The 13,328-nt window shown below is 41.0% G+C and overlaps 1 pseudogene; it reads left to right on the top strand.

Annotated features, from left to right (window-relative positions):
• LOC141632327 (glutathione S-transferase L3-like) overlaps nucleotides 1–13,010 on the top strand; it is a 61,152-nt pseudogene extending 48,142 nt beyond the window's left edge.
• The last annotated feature ends 318 nt before the right edge of the window (nucleotides 13,011–13,328 follow it).

The following is a 13,328-nucleotide window of genomic DNA, read 5'->3' as shown; positions in this document are numbered from 1 at the left end:
CCATAGATGCTCTGCCAAAGCCAGTGCCCGAGCAGATGCGCACATGTGTGTGTTTGGACCCAAACCCACAAGCCTATGTCTCACAACAAAAACCCCCTTGATCCACTCTGTTAACCATCTAAGTGGAGGGACAAATATAAAGCCCTCAAACAAGAGCTTCCCCACCGATGTGGGATAGAAGCAAAACCAAATTTTGGTTTTTCCCTTTTTTCAAAGGCATCACTTCCAACATATTTTGCTGCTATATCTGAGTGAGGCAGTTAGCACAATTGTTATGTGTAACGATTTCCAAATCACGTACGCAGTCCTTCAGTGGATCTACTTTACTAGAGTTTCAAAGAGTATGGACAGAAATAGGCCACACCTTTCTAATCGTTTTTATTTTGCGAAAGGATGACACATTTTCTACCGACGCTATATTGCAATTGTGAAGTGTGTGAGTTTGGTCTTTTGAACTCGTTGTCTGTCTGATGGGTAATTCTTGGATAGAGATAGCACTGAGGATTAATCATCTCATTCATGTAGTTAATATTGGTTTTATTTCCTGGCAATCATCCAGTTTGGTTACACATTATCTAGCTAACAGTTAAACTAATGAGAGACTAAAGGCTTAGGGTGTCTGTGGATGGAGGGTTTTGGAGGGAAAGGGAAGGGAAGGATACAAAATTCCTTATTTGGATAACAAAACGTGTAGGAGGGAAATGGAGGGGAGGGATTTGGAGGGATCCATTTTTCCTTTCTCCAAGGCAAACAAAAATCCCTCTACAGAGAAAAGATTTGGAGGCAAACTGTATACAAATAAGTGAAATAATTATATCCAAATTTTATCCAAGTAATTATATCAGGACACGGAATTTTCTGCTTTCACAAAGGCTGGTGCATAGACAAATCCTGGAAATATAAAAATCACTAATCTTATCATTATTCATAAGACTCTTTAGGGTGTGTTTGGATAGCAAAAGTAGAGGGAAAGGAAGGGGAGGGGGAAGGAGGGAAGAGAAAGGGAGGTAAGGGAAGGGGAGGGCAAATGAAATGTGGGTGTTTGGATACAATTTCTTTCCAAATCTTGCCTATTGTGGAGAGATTATGATTTGTCTTGGAGGAGGGAAAATGGAACCCTCCAAATCTCTCCCCCTCCATTTCCCTCCACCCTTATTTGCTATCCAAACAAAGGATTTTCAATCCCCTACTCTCCCTCCCTTTCTTTTCCCTCCAAATCACTCAATCCAAACACACCCTTAAAGTTCAGATGGTAGAATTATTTAATTCATTCGTGACATGGAAATTGTTGCTCGATACTTTATAAATCACCACCATGTGAATGCAAAGTGAAGACTCGAGCCTTACTTACATGGTACCCCCACTCCCCATAGAGGTAGTTGCTATATTTCATTTAGAATGTCCAAGTCAATAGTTTATTTTTCCTTTTTAGTCATGTTTTGTGTTTTGGAGATGAATGTGGGATTTTCTAGCTTACCTGCGTGTGTTTATGTAAGAACGATCCATAAGGAAGTGAAAACTATCTGTAGGTGTTAGGCCCAGATTAGCCTGGCCTGACCATAACTTGGCCTGACCTTACAAGGCTGATTGGAGGAGACGAAGACCGGACAAATTTAGCTGTTGAAGAATATTATAGCACTCAGGCTGCCTAATCCTGGAAGAGAAGCCTGATGGTAAGTACAGAATAGCCTGGCAGAGTATTAAAGCGGGATAGATTGAGCTGAAGAATAAGAAAAACGGTTATATAAAGATATACATTCGTGTCCTATTCTCAAGGAAGACTAAGTCTAATTATGAAACCATATTGCCCATGAATCTGGACGTGCAAAGGGAAAGAAAGCTAAAGATCAACCAAATAGGAACGAGTCAACCGGATTAATAGGGAATATGCCCTATTAATCCGGCAACAGCTCCGACAAAAGGGAAGGGCGTTGAAGACTAATACAACGTTCATTTTTATGACTATAAATATTGTAATACTAGCATTTGTAAAGGGATCCATCATTCATTAATAGCGAACTACTTCACTACGTGTCTCTTATCATTTTTATGAGCATCCAATTACTAAAACAAATTCGTATTCAGCTTATCTGAACAGTATTATTCTTTTTTCTAGTCTTTCTCTCTTATTCATTTACAATATTCCAAACTTATAGAACTAGATACCCAAATTACTTCTTCAAATTAAGCCGGACCCATTCAGGGAAAATCCTGCTAAAACAATTGGCGCCCACCGTGGGGCATCTAGCTCTTTAATCAAAAAATTCCTTTTACCATCTTTTATTTAATATTCACACATAAAAATGGTGGAACTCACCTCAGAACAACAATTAGTGGCTGCCCTGGCCAAGATCAAAGAATTGGAAACAATCCAAGAGAAGGCGTGCCCAAGGTGATGCAAATCAATAAGTCAAGGAGTCGAGTCTAGCCGAGAAAAAATTGGAAAATCGGGCTTCGGGCTCCAAAACCGATTTGAACCAGGAACCTCATTCTCATCCATTATCAAAAACATTGACTTCTCCAATTTTGGAACCCCGGAGAAGGATACATTATCTGGTACCCCAACCATTCCCAATGACGAAACAAACAGATCGAAACAAAGAATAATGATGGCCATGCTTCAGAAATTCAAAAACTCCACAATAAAATAGAAAACATACCGGAGTGCCGGACCCTATGGCTGAAGTAGAAGTTGACAGCTTTGCGAGATTCACCCTTTGCAGATGAAATTGCAAAGATTGATCTCCCAAGAAATTCTTGTTCCATCCATGAGAACTTATGATGGAACCTCCGATTCACAAAATCACGTTGCCATATTTAAACGAGTAAAATGTTGGTCGCCTCAATACCCAGTGAACTCGGGCAGTCCGCATGTGTAAGGGCTTTGGTACAACCCCGACCGGAGCAAAGACATTAAGTGGTTCATTAATCTCCCAAACGGAGGTATCAAGAATTTTGCAGAATTAATCAATGCCTTCAATCAACAATTCGCAAGCGCGAGAGATATGGCGAAGAGACCCAAGAACTGTTCGGGGCCGGTAAAGCAACTTCCTCGAAGAATCTCTCAAAGAATTCTGGCTAGATTTGTCAAAGAAAAAGTGGCCATTCCTGTGTGTGATGAAGAAAACGGTAGAAGCCTTCAGCAAGGAGTCCCGCTTGACGGTGACATCTATGCGGACGACCAAGAAAGCATGCCCAACCTTTGCCACTGTTCAATCCATCGCCTTAGAGCATGTCAGATTGGAAGAAGATCTCAACTTCAGAACGAACTCATCCGGAGGAAAACAAGGCTATGGGCACACTAACAGGAAAAGCTCCTACCAGAAAGGAGACAACCCCAAATCAGCACCCTATTCCAGGCCTGAAAGATCTGAAGTCAACATGGCACAAGAACACAAAGGTAACCTTTCTAGCCTACCAACTATTTCTGAATATAACTTCTCTATTAATACTGCAGGATTAATTAAACGCTGAAAGCCGGGAGATACGGTCGGATGGCCCAAGAAATCGACAACCCCAGGAAAGACCCAACAAGATGGTGTGACTTCCATCAGGACATCGGGTACACCACAGAAGAATGCATCCAGCTCAGGAAACAGGTGGCATATCTCCTAAAGAAAGGCTTCTTGAAGGATTTAATCCAGCAGCCAAAGAACAAAGATGAAGGACAAAACAAGTGAGATTCAGGGAACGACAGAGATCCCCCTCCTCTTCCCCCCATCTATGAAGTCAAGTTCATAAATGGAGGATCAGAAATCTGTGGTCTGACTAGCTCAGCTGCCAAAAGAATATCCAGGGAATCCAGACTTCAACCTCCTTCCAGGCCCAAGTCATTGCCTGCTATTACCTTTGATGACTCGGACCTGCAGGGAATATCAGATCTACACCATGACAGCTTGGTAATCACCATGCAAATTGGCACAGCAAAGGTATCAAGAATCCTGATAGACGGAGACAGTTCAATTAACCTGGTGATGCTTGACGTCCTCAAAGCCATGAAGATATATGAAGGAAAGATTATCAAGAAATCCAGCGTCCTGGTTGGATTCAGCGGAGAAACAAAGAACACCTTGGGAGAAATCAGCCTGCCAACCTATGTGGAAGGCGTGGCTTCATATGAAAGATTTGGAGTAATGGATTGCCTATCATCATATAATGTAATCCTGGGCAGACCATGGATCCACAATGTCAAAGCAATCCCATCAACATACCATCAATGTGTGAAAATTCCAACAAAATGGGGGATAACCACCATCAGGGGAGAACAGAGGACAGCTTAGGAATGTTACACTCAGGCTTTGAAACCCTCAAGGTCAGGTAAGTCCCTTGCATAGCAATTAAAGTCACCTGTCAGGGAAGAATATGTAGCACAATCACAGATGGAAACAGGAGAGGTCATATTGGACCCAGAATTCCCTGACAGGAAAGTACTTGTAAGGTCAGATGCACTCGACTCAATCAGACCCAATCTGGTCAGCTTTCTAAAAACTAAAATGTCTTGTTTTGCTTGGTCACATTTTGATATGACTGGTATAGATGCTGATGTTATTACTCATAAGTTGAATATTGACAAATCCTTTAAGCCTGTACAGCAAAAGAGAAGAAAATTCGTTGCAGAGAGGCATGAAATCATCAACCAAGAAGTTGACAAGCTACTGGACATGGGAATGATCAGGGAAGTAATGTATCCTAACTGGCTTGCAAACGTAGTAGTCGTCCAAAAGAAAAATGGCAAATGGAGAGTCTGTGTAGACTACACCGACTTAAACAAAGCATACCCAAAATATCCATTTCCCCTGCCACACATCGATGCAATGGTAGATGCCACTGCAGGCCACGAAATGTTAACATTCATGGATGCCTCCAGCGGATTCAATCAGATAAAAATGCACCCTGCAGATCAGGAAAGCACGGCTTTCATTCTTCGAAAGAGGTATATATTGTTATCTTTGTTATGCCCTTTGGATTAAAAAATGCAGGTGCAACCTACCAAAGGCTAGTCAACATGATGTTCAAAGACCAGATAGGAGACACCATGGAAGTCTATATAGATGACATGGTAGTCAAGTCAAAAAAGGCAGAAGACCACGTCAAAGACCTGGATGTAGCCTTTCAAATACTGGAGAAATTCAATATGAAGCTCAACCCACAAAAATGCCACTTTGGAGTCTCAGCAGACAAATTCCTGGGCTATATGGTGACAAAAAGAGGAATAGAAGCCAGCCCTGAACAGATCAAAGCTATTCTGGAGCTAGAACCACCAAAGACGGTCAAAGACATACAAAAGCTGACTGGAAGAATAGCGGCCCTGAACAGGTTCATTTCAAGATCATCAGAGAGGTGTAAATCATTCTATAACCTGCTAAGGAAGAACAAGGACTTTCAATGGACCCCTGATCATCAGGCCGCCTTTGAAGACCTAAAGATATATCTATCCTCTCCTCCCTTGCTGGCAAAACCAATCAAAAATGAACCCCGACAAAGTATATCGATCATCCACAGCTAAATCTTGTCGGTGCGGTCTTGGTCAAAGAAGCAGACGGACAACAAGACTGTCTATTATGTAAGTAAGAGCCTCGGATGCGAGAGATCGGGTATGGTCTGCTTGAAAAATATGTTTTAGCTTTAATTATGAGTTGCACAAAATTAAGACCATACTTTGAAAGCCACCCTATAATAGTCAAAACCAATCTTCCTATCAAGTCTGTACTTAGGAAGCCAGAATTGTCCGGACGAATGTGCAAATGGTCAGTCCAGCTGAGCACATACAATATAACATTTGAACCAAGGACAGCAATTAAGTCCCAAGCATTAGCAGACTTTGTGGCTGATTTTAGTCCGACCGTAGAACCCGACCTAATAAAAGAAGTGAATAAACTGACCAGCGACCAAACAGAGCTAGAATGGACCCTATTCGTCGATGGTGCAGCCAACATGAGGGGCACAAGCCTGGGGGTAGTACTAAAATCACCACAGGGGGATAAGATAGTACATGCTATAAGCTGTGCATTTGAGGCCACCAACAATGAGGCAGAATATGAAGCCCTAATAGCCGAATTAAAGGTATGTATTGACCTTGGTGTGCAAAACCTAAAGGTACGTACTGATTCCCTTATTATCTCCAACCAAGTAAATGGGATATATACTGCAAAAGACTCCAAAATGATGCTTTATCTGGATGTTGTTCAAAGTTTAAAAGGAAAATTTCGAAATTTCAATATTGACCAAATTCTCAGGGACTTGAATACCCAAGCCGATGCTCTAGCCGGCCTAGGATCTAACTTCAGTCCCCTAGACTTCGACAAAATACCCATCGTACATTTACTAGAACCTGCAATAAATAAACAAGATGAAAGTTTCCCAATTTATATTGCCAATTCTTGCACAAAACCCTACTATGACTGGCTACAACAAGGAATCCTTCCCCTAAATAAGCAAGACGCCAGAGCACTAAAAATAAAAGCTGCTTCGTATACTATTATTGACAACGTGCTTTTTAAGAAATCGCAGGCTGGGCCGTACCTCAGATGCCTGGAACCACAAGAAGCTGAGCAGATATTATCAGAAATCCATGAAGGATACTGTGGAAATCATAAAGGTGGAAGAAGCCTGGCAAGCAAAGTACTCAGAACAGGTTATTATTGGCCCACCTTGAGGGCCGATTGCCTGGAATTCAGCTCTAAATGTAAAGCTTGTCAGATTCACGGACCATATATCCATCAGCCATCTGAGGAACTACATTCCATATCCGCACCCTGGCCATTTATGAAATGGGGCATGGACATAGTAGGGAAACTACCTCAAGCACCCGGACAAAAAGTTTTCATGCTAGCAATGACTGACTACTTTTCCAAGTGGATAGAAGCTGATTCATACAGGCAAGTCAAGGAAAAGGATGTCATAGCATTCATCAAACACAACATCATATGTAGATATGGCATCCCCTCCGAAATAGTATGCGACAATGGCACGCAATTTGCGGGAAAAAGAACAGCCGCCTTATGTGCTCAATGGAACATCAATCTGGTAACATCTACACCAGGATATCCAAAAGCTAACGGTCAGGCAGAATCCAGTAATAAGGTGGTAATCAGCTGCATAAAGAAGAAGCTGGAAAGAAGAAAAGGCAGATGGGTCAAGAACTCCCCCTGGTCCTCGGGCCGACAGAACCACGCCTAAAACATCCACAAAGCAAAACCCCTACTCCTTGGTCTATGAATGTGAAGCAGTAATCCCGGCTGAGGTAGACATTCCATCAGCCAGATGCAGCCTGAACACAATAACAAGCAATATACCTCTAATGGAGGACAACCTGGACTTAACAGAAGAGCTAAGAGATGTAGCCAGTATCAGATTAGCAGCATATCAGCAAAGAGTTGCGAAAAGCTACAACAAAACTGTCAAAGCCAGGGTATTCAGGGTAGGAGACCTTGTCCTCAGGAAAGTCTTCCAAAACACAAAAGAAAAGAATGCTGGCAAATTGGCCCCAACCTGGGAAGGTCCTTACCTGATTGACTCAATAGTCGGCCAGAGAGCTTATAGATTACAAACCCTGGACAGCGAAATGATCCCAAGAGCTTGGAATATTGCACATTTAAAACTATTTCACGTATAAAATATATCTCTCAATCCAGGTATAATTTTTCATCTTGACATTTCTTGCCTGGCTTGATATGAAACTACATGTATGATACTTGCCATTACATGAATAAATGCCGTATATGATTTCTTCAAATTATGTGCCAAAGTACTTATCTATGTTCTCATATTTACTTTTACCAAGTAGAATCTTCAATACTTGTTTTACATACTGCATTTTATTTAAAACAAATCTCAAAGATTGGGGGCCACCCCCACCAAATATCCAACTGTTATCCAAAATTCAGTTGCAAAACAGGCCTTTAAATATTGAGCTCCACTTAACATACAAATCTGGAAAAATCCTTCCTGACTTGTATAATATAAATGGGTCATAAGCCCTCCAGACAGGCAGGGGACGTAAGCCCTCCAGACAGGTAACAACCTCACCCATAACAAAAAAAAAAAAAAAAAAAACTGGCAGATCCAAGACAAAATCGGCTGGCTCGATCCAGTCGATAATCGGTCAGGATCCAAGACACATCCAACATTATAAAAGTACCTTGTCAAAACACAAAAAGAAACAAACAAAGACCAAATATTTATTCATCCAAAATAATTGGCCCTACCACACACCTAATAATCATCCATTCCAGGGACATCCCCCCTGGATGGGCCAAAAAATTCCTAAATATTCATTCCAGGGACATTCCCCCTGGATAGACCAAAACCTAAAATAAAAACACAAATCTAAGTTATTTTTGAGCCAAGAATCGACTCACAACCATCCACCATTTCCTGGTCATCGATTTTGCCTTGGAAGGAGGAGAATCCACTTCTTCTTCTTGACCCATATTGGCCAAATCAGATCGAGCGTTCAATCTTTGTTTCATCCCGGTCCGGATCCCAATTAGCCCGGTCGATTCCGGATCCCTCATAGCATCAACCCGCCTTTCCCAAAGAATCTTGAGCAAAGATCGGCCGCGCCTCCACTAATTCCTTTTCAAGACAAGCTCCTCATTTTTCTCAATCGATCCGCATTGCCCGCTTCTCGGCCTCCAACTCTTGTCCGACAACCTTCTCAAGCATTTTTGCGGCCACCTCACAAACTATAGCGACCCTAGTTGCCTCTCTAGTCATTCCTCACTGGGATTGAAGTACTACTTCATTACTCTTGGATGTATGCGAGTCACGATTAAGGTTATCCAGTTTTTCCTCCAAACTAGAAACCCCGGCCTGGGCATCCCTGAGCTGACAAGCAGTAGCCAACCCGACATCCAATCCCTACAAAAAAAAAATAATAATAATAAAATCAATCAGCCAAGTACAAAGCAAAACAAAAAGCACATGAACAATAAAAAATATCCCTTTACAACTAACCTCCTTAGCCTGAGAAGCAAGTTCGACCTTTGTCACAAGAGAGCTCGAATAGAAACCCACTCGGTAGACGACTCAAGAGTATTAGAGACAAGAGCGGCCGCCCATTTTTGCAGAAAATTCATTTATCCGTGCCGGGCATCGTCCATGTCATCAATCCTAGCAGGCACTTGCCTTATACTCCCGATTGGTGAGCGGGGATAGGCTCTTTCTCTCCCTCCTCTTCAAGGATAACATCTTCCCTCTTCCTTTTGGAGCCACGGACGACCTCCGGTGACACTAGCCTGGGTGGATCTTGGGAAGGTGGACATCGAAACCAGAATATCAAGCGTTTTGTCACTCCCACTAGCCTCCTGGCTCTTGGACTGTTCAGCAATCCTAGCGACCCCAGCCTTCAAATCTTTTGCAGAAAAGCTGGCCAACCTAGTAGAAGACCTAAATACTGAATACGTAAAGAATACACGTAAGTATCAGATGAGAAGCGACAAGAAGATAACAATTAACATAAAAACATATAGAAGACATACAGGAAAGAGCAGTAGAGCTAGGCTTGCCTTTGGGCACCTTGACCCTGATCGGCTTGGTCTTCATATACCGGGGCAATAATTCCCGCCTAAACTAGCTGGCAGGTCCTCTCTTCCTCGGGAATAACAAGGAAAGCCTCTATCCCGGAAACGACTTCCTCGTCAAGAGGATCAAAGTTCCAATCGGGGCTGCAAAAACCGTCGAAAATACACGGGTGAAAATCAAAACCTATTAATTTCATGTAATATATATTGCAAAATAAGAGTACAGAAACCTACCACTCTCCAAGGAGGATATCTCGAGATAATCAAAGCCTCGATCCCAGTCGGTCAGGATAAACAGGAAAGTCTTTGCCCAACTTTTATCGTCTCCAGAGTCCAGGTTAGTAATTAATGGAGACATTTTCGACTTGATTCTCAAATTAAAACGACCATTAACTGGATTTTTCATATGATAAATTGCCTTGATATCGTTAAGGGTAATTGTGAGATTGTGCTTAGCACATAAATTTTCAACAGAATGGATAAGTTTCCAAACCATTGGCATAATCTGAAAAGGTGATACTTCCATTGCACGAATAATATCGATCATTAAAGGGGTAAAAGGTAATTTACAGCCTGCTTTGAACGCCCATTCAAAAATACAGAACCAACCAGGTGACACCCAGTTAGCTCGATGGACAAGATTCGAGGAATCCATACCTCAGTCGATTCAGGAATTATTTTCTTCTCCCTTAATATCTTGTCATAATTTGCTTTCAACAAGTTCTCTTCAGGAAAGTAAGGATCCAGAGATTGAAGAGCAGTGAAAATAGAATCCTGGTACTTAAAAGCCACAAAGACGAGCGGGAGGATCAATTTCCATCACCTCTTCCTCCTGGACATCGTGGGTTCAGCTCGCAGCAGACCTCCGAAGTGCGCAGTGATTTTCGGGCTACGGGACGTTTCTTGGCTCCCATATTCTTTACTATTTAATTTATTGTGATAAAGCTTAATTATTGAGAAATTATAGGTTAGCAGAGTAGAGCTCAGGAGAAATAGAGAATAATTCTAGAGAGAAATTTAGCAAAGAAAGTGGAAGAAAATTGGTGGAAAACAAATTCGTCACAAATACCGTATTTATAGAAGGTGTATAACGGTATGAAAACCCTAGAAATTGCAAAACTCTCAAAGATGACATCACCTAGCCGTTATGGTGTTCAACGGTAACTAGGAGTCTAAGAGTCATTGATTAAATATGATTCTCTTTGTTATTTAACCCGGTAAAGTTGACATCTCACCCCGGCCCGATCCAAAGACGGGTAAAATGTCAAGGGGCAATTGTTAGGCCCAGATTACTTTGACCGACCATAACTTGGCCCGACCTTACAAGGTGATTGGAGGAGACAAAAGGACAAATTTAGTGTTGAAGAATATTATAGCACTCAGCCGCCTAATCCCGGAAGAGAAGCCCGATGGTAAAGCACAGAATAGCCCGACAGAGTATTAAAGCGGGCTAGATTGAGTGAAGAATAAGAAAAACGGTTATATAAGGATATACATTCGTGTCCTATCCTCAAGGAAGACTAAGTCTAATTATGAAACCATATTGCCCATGAATCTGGACGTGCAAAGGGAAAGAAAGCTAAAGATCAACCAAATAGGAACGAGTCAACCGGATTAATAGGGAATATGCCCTATTAATCCGGCAACAGCTCCGACAAAAGGGAAGGGCGTTGAAGACTAATACAACGTTCATTTTTATGACTATAAATATTGTAATACTAGCATTTGTAAAGGGATCCATCATTCATTAATATCGAACTACTTCACTACTTGTCTCTTATCATTTTTATGAGCATCCAATTACTAAAACAAATTCGTATTCAGCTTATCTGAACAGTATTATTCTTTTTTCTAGTCTTTCTCTCTTATTCATTTACAATATTCCAAACTTATAGAACTAGATACCCAAATTACTTCTTCAAATTAAGCCGGACCCATTCAGGGAAAATCCTGCTAAAACAGTAGGGATAAAGGGAGTTTCATTTAAGCTGTTTATGGTTCAAGAAGTAATGTTTTCTATTGTCTCCCTTTTTTGTAATTCGATTAATCCTGCAGGTTCCAGCATTAGAGCATAACAATGAAGTCAGAGGAGAGAGTCTCGATTTAATTAAGTTCATTGACAAAAACTTTGAAGGCCCATCTTTACTGCCAGATGTAAGGTTTTACTGACATACATATACTCTAGCATGGTCAGCAATGACAAATCCGTTGATAATTTAACTCCTGGCTTCATTATACAGGATCCTGCCAAACAGGAGTTTGCAGATGTCCTGTTCTCCTTCACAGACTCTTTCCACAAAAATGTCACTGCTTCATGCCTTCATTCAAAGCAGAAGGAATGAATGCAGAATTCCGAATGTTCAAGCCTCTATATTTGAACTTCTTTGATTTTAAATTATTATTTTTGTATTCCCGCTTAATGATCCTCTACTATTTGTATTTTTGTATTAGAAGGTGCCTTTGATTACATTGAAGATGCTCTATCCATGTATGACGACGGTCCCTTTCTCTTGGGTCAGTTCAGTCTGGTAAGGAACAGAATCACAGATGTTTGATTTTCCGCTTAGACATATGATTTTTATGTATTAGGTTTTGCCCTGCAGGTTTGACAGTCCTCTCCCATCCCTCGTAGGCCTTGGTTGGATGGGAGAAAGGGGAGGGGAGGGGAAGGGACTACGTAATTTTCATTGTCGTTTTAATGAAGTGTGTTGGAGGAAATGGAGATATCCATCTTCTCTCCAACTCAATTCAAAATCCTTGATAAGAAAAATATTCAGTTGATTTTCTTGCTATATCAGGTTGATATCGCTTATGTCCCATTTTTTGAAAGATATCATCCTTTCTTGCTGGAGGTGAAGAAGTATGATCTCACAGTTGGAAGACCTAAGCTTGCAGCGTGGATTCAGGTGCATGATTACTCTACACTTGTACTGCTATTCCATTCTAAAAGAGCATGGTACTCCTACTCTTGATATTAATGACTACATGATCTGATCGAATCTCAATGCTCAGACTAGGTATGCCACATGGATCGAAAACCAAAGGCATGAAAATTTGTGACAAGTTAGCATAATCTAGCACATTGACATGTTTGTATCGGATATTTGTTGCTGAGTTTTAGTGCGGTTCGTAAGTGACAATGCGCTTATTGAGATTAAATTATTTTCGTTTCCCTGTACCGATATCCTTAATGTACGACATAGTAAATAGCACCATGCTCGGAGGAAGTATGGCATTCAATACACAGTAATATTTACCAAAATGAATTACGGTATTCACATGCATTCAATGCGCTTATTGAGATTAACCTATTTTGATGAATATAGTAGCGCATCTTGATAAATATGGTTGTTGAGGGTGCTTCCTGCTATAACATCTTGCATTATTCTTGCAGGAAATAAACAAATTGAGGGTTATAAACAAACGCGAAGTGATCCAAAATTGCTTATTGACAGTTGCAAGAAACGCTTCTTGGTAACAACTTGATCGTCTTAGGTTAAGGGTTGAGCAAAAATATACATTCTTTGTTTTCATGCGGGTATGAATGGTATAAAGTTAAATTATACAGTACGAATTTTCATACATACTCTTAGGGATAAAAATTACATCTTTTATCACTTATGACGTGTCAGACGACGATTGGAGGAAAGCAATTGTGAGGGATTGATGACGTGGCGCGTGGAGAGCCGTAGGATCAAAAGCAAAACAAACACAAATTAAAAAATGGAAAAACACACGTGCAAAGGGGAATAAGAATTGAGTTAACAACAAACCCCTATTCTTAAGGGAGTTGACCAGGTATTT

The sequence above is a fragment of the Silene latifolia genome, chromosome Y, assembly GCF_048544455.1.
Source record: "Silene latifolia isolate original U9 population chromosome Y, ASM4854445v1, whole genome shotgun sequence".
Lineage (NCBI taxonomy): Eukaryota > Viridiplantae > Streptophyta > Magnoliopsida > Caryophyllales > Caryophyllaceae > Silene > Silene latifolia.
The sequence above is the reverse complement of the archived record's forward strand: the minus strand, read 5'-3'. Positions and strand labels throughout refer to the sequence as shown.